This window comes from Osmia lignaria, chromosome 12 (genome assembly GCF_051020975.1).
Source record: "Osmia lignaria lignaria isolate PbOS001 chromosome 12, iyOsmLign1, whole genome shotgun sequence".
In the NCBI taxonomy this organism is placed as follows: Eukaryota; Metazoa; Arthropoda; class Insecta; order Hymenoptera; family Megachilidae; genus Osmia; species Osmia lignaria.
In genome coordinates this window covers 3,283,029-3,289,062 of record NC_135043.1, presented here as the reverse complement: position 1 = coordinate 3,289,062, position 6,034 = coordinate 3,283,029, and the positions used below count along the sequence as shown (strand labels likewise).

General features: G+C 41.5%; 1 protein-coding gene across 4 annotated transcripts in view; it reads left to right on the top strand.

The window, feature by feature from the left end:
* The window catches only part of Atpalpha (sodium/potassium-transporting ATPase subunit alpha), a 64,436-nt gene that overhangs the window by 23,246 nt on the left and 35,156 nt on the right, over positions 1-6,034 (top strand). The gene's annotated exons all lie outside the window — the stretch shown is intronic.

Sequence of the window (6,034 nt, the reverse complement as noted above, 5' to 3'; positions counted from 1 at the left end):
GGTAAGACATCCAGCTCTGAAACCAACTTTAATCGGTTTCTTGTAGTCAATTTAGGTTATATACCGAACCTGAATTCTCAATTTTGATGGGGCCATTCGGAAACACAACCTTAATTATTGGTCAGGGAGTCGCTGGTGTAGGAAGATTTCTAGGATTCTCTAGATTTTCAGCCTCATTGTAGTTAGAGGTGTTTAGGGGATTATTTTTTATCACTTTGTACTAGAGGGAAAGGTTATATTGCGAATTACACATTGAGAAGTTTCAAATTTAAGGTTTTGGAAGATCTCTAATGATCCCGAATGGTCCCTAGGGTTTTTCCTTTACCGGTAGCTCCAGGTATCTAGGGAATATTGGAAATAAGGAAAAAGGGAATACGTTGCAAATACATATAGTGTGCTTTAGGAAACTTTCAATTTTATCTTATAATTAGAGATCCTAGAGATCCCTAGGCTGAATCTAGAGGTCCCTAGAAGTCCTCTAACATGACATTGTCTTGTAGCTGTAAGACTCGGTGTAAAGCAGATACCTGTTTGAAGTTGCAGTGGTAATTCATTTTGATGATTCATCGGAAAACAATAACATACTAATTGCAGGTTTTCGTAAGATTTTTATCACCGTGCAATTAACATGTTGAAACCGGTATACATAACTGGTTCTCGGCAATTTTCAAGCAGATAAGTTATCTCGTCAACGCTTAAAATGGTATATTATCAAATTTGTAAAACGTCACGATCAATCAACAAGATTTTATATCACGGAAGCAATTTCTCCCTTATTTAAAGAAATTACCATCGATACCGTATCATAGTCGTAAATATTTTCTTGAACAAACAAAACGTATCTAAAATATATAAAATTTTTCCTCTAAATGGAAGTATCTATAAATACTTTTGTTTATCCATGTCTGCGTACGAATTTACGATACAATTTGCTCGTTTCTCTGTTTGCTGATCAAGTTAACGCATTCCTCGCCAAACAAACGTTTGTACTTTTTAAATCGCTCACTGAAAAGTATGGCTAATCGGATTTTATTTGCCAACTCGTGACTAATCCGAACATCAGATTATTTTATTTAATTTCAACCGAGACAAACTATCGGTAACGTGAGCAGAGAAAAAGATAAGGAAGAAACAGAGCCAGGAAGTTATTACGACAGTGCAAAAGAAAAAAAAAAAAAAAAAGAAAAAAAAATCGTCATTCTGCCCACGGTTAATTTTTGCATAGGTACCACGTGTTAGAGAGTGATGGCTCGTAACGAGTATCACGGGTTCTCGTACATGCACGTGACTATCAGTTCGTGGTACGGCCACGTACGAGCAAGATGATGAATAGACGAGTGTGCGTAATCTCGGTACGCAACGCATACCACGTCTCGTCTCGTACCACGCACCACTGCGATTGCCTATGAACGAATACATACGCGTTCGTATAGTTGAACGCGAAGATATAGCCCGGTGTGTAGTGAAATAGTTCCAAGTATAGCTTAAAAAATCAATTAAATGATGACTTAAACTCCCCCTAATTTGACATATCTTTAACGATTATTCGATCATCGATTCCTGTTGATAGAAAATTTTCACGGTCGTTCAACGTTGACAGAGCTTTCGAGACGTCGTCTGCTGGAAACGCGCTTGTATCCTACACTTGAACGATGTTGCCACCGTTGACACAGTGGTAGGTTAATTAGATGCGGAGAGTAACCGGTGCGAATGTACCGGGCGGAGCATCGTGACCCAGAACATATTCCATCAGGATCCGAAAATTTCGATGCCCCTTCCTATCGAACGCAATTATTCGCCACCGTGACGTACGAATCGCTCGACCGCCGATAATTGCTTAACAGGGTTAATAATTAACCCTTTGATTCCCGCGAGTGGACGCCGCGTTGTTTGCGTCGTTAAAGTTCCGTCAAGCACCGTGCTAGACGAGCGTCGTTCCCGTGGAAAATCGTGAACGATAATCGACGCCAGTCGAGATCAAAGGTCCTTTGAAAATCCGATACGTTAATATTAACAACCGTATATGTACCTACTTCTCGTTCAACTGATCAATAATTTTAAAGCACCTCCACCCTGTTGAGCGTGGCGTCTTATGATGGCATTAGGCCAGGGCCGGGGCCGGTTTAACGTCTTACGACGACATCCATTTTAAGATCGTTAATACCATTCGATTCTCTTTATTAGGTTTCTCTTTTCCATTCGCAAAACGTTTGAAACGGTATGGAATTTACCTTGTTTGTTGACCAGGCTCGAGAAACTCATCAGTGACGATATAGAGACGCACGCGGTCAGCTACTGTGGCGGCACACGCGTTTCGTAACACGCGGCACACGCAGAAACGTGTTCTTTTTCCCTCTTCCGTCTGTCTCCGTCGATCGTTTTGTGGGACGAATTCGAGTGATACGCAAGATTGGCGCAAGGCCAGTCGCGGCGATTGCATAACTCGCGTCACTGCGAATCGCTCGGCTGCTCGATGAATGCCGTTCCTGGCCTCACACTCCCTATCTATCTCTCTTTAGCCGGAAGAAACGCGGCTAAAACGATTCACCTGTTCGCGTCGCTCTTCGGATTCCTCTTCGTACTCGTGTTCAGTATGAGAATTTATTTCCTGGCAAATTGACGTGACTTGACTCGTGGAAGGCGACACGTGACACGGTACAGATGATTTTTAAGTAAAATTAAACGTAACATCGCTGGTCGACCATTATTCAGTATACAAAGTAAAAAATGAGATATCTCTATTAGGCCGGAAGGTCGGCGACGTGCGGTCCATAACAGAGCCGCTTATGGGATCCAAAGTCCGTCACGCTTATAATTTGTCCTACAATGGGTATTTTCGAACTTAACGTCAAAGGAATAATAAAATACAGTTCGTAGAATTCTACATATAGTGGATATACGTGTACCTGGAAAGATGCCTTTGGGCACTTTAGGCACTTTGTGCCATTCTCTTAACTCTTCTTCCATAAAATACATCATTCGGAAGGTTGTACGTTTCGATCGCCGTTGAATTCTCATTTCCCTCTCTATAATTCCGCTGTCAAAAATACGTTTAGATTCTTTATCCGTCTTTCCTGTGTGCTCGATAAACGAGCCGTGTTATCGAGAACTGGCGAAACGTTTTGTTCGATACTGCCGTTGAAACCGCTTGAAATACCGGCAGATCACGTCGACACCTTAAGCGGTTCTATTTTTACGTTACGATAATCCGTGTTTCGATGCTTGTACAACGCGTATGGTCGAGCATTTCCCATCTGGTTCGATTTTCCATCGTAAAGCGGCGATACATGTCGACTTTGGAATAATTTTTTGCAAATTTCAGAGTAAATTGAAAAATTTTAATGATAAACTTCAATACTTTTTGTTAATTTTCTGTAATTTTTATTTCAAAGGAATTTATGTTAAACAAATTGGGTACAAGTGCAACGAAAGAGTTAATCTTAAAAAGAAAACAAAAAAAAGAAACTTAGGTTCTGATCGACTGTTTTGCCGATATCGGAATCTCTTTTTAATCGGTAATCGAGTGACGTTATCGAGAGCAAAGTATTGACTTGGCACAGACTTCTTCTACTGTCTTCTTTCTCCTGTTCCTCGATCCTATCAATTCTCGCCAAACTCCACTTCACGGGCAATTTTCCGTTTTTCTGCTTCCTGTTCTTCTATTAAATTGAACTTGGTGTTTTCGTCGGGAACGATTCTTTTTTTCTGCAAACGATCCCCCAAGTGTACCAATAAAAGAACATTTCAAGCACGTTCTTTTAGAAAGTTGCGACTAGGGGGATGAAGTTTTTTAATAACAACATGAAAATGGTACATTTTATTCCCTTGTTTATCAGTTTTTCAATTACTGTCATACCGGTTTGCGAATGAAGTCAACGAAAGGTATGATATTTCGTTGATTCTTTATTTCCTTTCCATTGCCGTTTCCATTGGAAAATCGAATGGTTCTCGTGACACGGCACGCGATATATTCGAGGCGTCTCTTTTTCGTCGTCGATGCAATTAGGACTTGACCCATTTCTGGCCGATTCGTGCGCCCTGCTTTGGCCCGTTGTTCGACGTATCGCGATGGAATCGCCTGGACGAAAGATCGATCGACTAATCGGCCGCGTGTACTGTAAATACGAAATGCGAAATTGACACGCTCGATGTCTCACTGGAAATAGACATATTGAAACTCTAATTACTAGTAGTAAATCAATAGTTAATTTTTAAATTTCAAATTTCAACCTTTCAATTTGCTGTCTTATATGATTAATCAGTTCAGCTAAAACGCAACACTGATTAACGAGGTGACTCATTAAATGCCTCAGTCATGTGCACGCCAGGTTCCATCCATAAACTGTCGCACGAATTTGATTCGCAGGATATGAATCATGGTACGTGGCCCCTTTCCTTGCTTACATCACGCATAATGCCTCTTAACCACCTTATAATTATGTTTATTTTTTCGTCTTACATTGATGTTTTTATATTCCGTTAACATCTTCTCTATTTCCACTATCTCTAAAATCTTCAAAGTTACCTGACAAATAAAATACGACAACAGGAAGTGAAAAGTGTCCTGGAATCTCGGTGCCTCCCGTGGACCAACGATTTTCCACGAGTTACGTAACCACCTTTCTATCCTCTGGGATATTCGGTTCGATTCCAATTTTCCAAAGAACTCAGCCAGCCCGTCCAGCATCTTCCCGAATAATCACATCGCTAGATATCTTTCTTCTTTTTGTCCGCTATCTGTGTGACAGTCATTTATTCAGTCCTATCGATCGTCATTGTCAACCAGCAAATCCTTTGTGTGTCAGAGGGGACACTATGGGTAACTGTAGGTGGTTATGGATGTCTAGGGATCACTAGGGACGCCTGAAGGTCACTATAAGTGACTAGGGAATCTTATGGATAACTGTAGGTGGTTACAAATGTCTAGAGATCACTATGGATCGATTGTGAGTTACTATGGATGACCAGAAATCGCTACGAACGAAGACTTTTACATCGAAGAAAATTTCATCTTTCTAATGGAACCTTCAAACCCCTAAACCTTAATATCTTTCAGCACAGAAAGGAACAAGGACTTCATGAAATTCATTTTGATTTCATTCCATTCTCTTCTTAATTCTAATTGTATGAAAAACTTAATTATCAAAGATTGAAAGGGTTGAAAAGGGCTAACGGAGTGGAGAACGATCGGTAGCCCGCAATAAGGAACACCGCATTGTCGGTTAGTACGCCGCCGGAAGTTACGTAACGAGTTGTTTCAGGGACTTTAGGCTAGCCCAGTTCCGTGGAAGTGCCTCCATCCCCCTTTGGAGAATCGATCTGGCTGACGCTTCGATGATCGTGTCGCGCACTCTCCCTTCCCGTGGTCTTTGACATTTTCTTATTTTTCGACGATTTGCGTTATTGGATTTATCGGTTCGCTGATCGAACCTTGCCAAAGTCGATTAACCCTTTTTCTGGTACAGCTAATCCAGATATCGTTTCGCCAGTAGAACGAACCCACATTAGTTTCACTTCGCACCGAAAAAAAAGAAAGAAAAAAAAAAGATGTCAGTGATGGAAGACCCCTGAAGAATCGCAATCATCGATGCTTAAAGCTTCTTAAAGCTGCCTGTATTGATACGCGCAAGCGGATTCCAAGGATGAGCAGAGCGCGCGCTCAGGATCGCTCGGACCGTCGACGACAAAAGTAATTATTGAGTAATTCCGGCAATGACCTGACTCACCGGTGTGGCTCGAAGTCTGGAAACGACTGGACTACTCTCTCGAGTCGTGGCTTAACGAGCCGTAATGAAAAGTACGGAAGGGATGGTCCGTCGGAGTTGATGGCGGTCCAATGATTAAATCGCTGACAAGGAGGAAAGCTTGCTGGTTCGCGATTGAATTTCCTCCTACGAACGGAATCTAAAAGGATGGAAATGAAGAAAAATAACTGAACGATACCCATCCGGGACGCTTAGTCGATGCGCATACACTTAGCTAAGTGTGATTCTCTCTGGAAGCGTTGAAAACGTTCGTTAACTCGAAGCCGTGA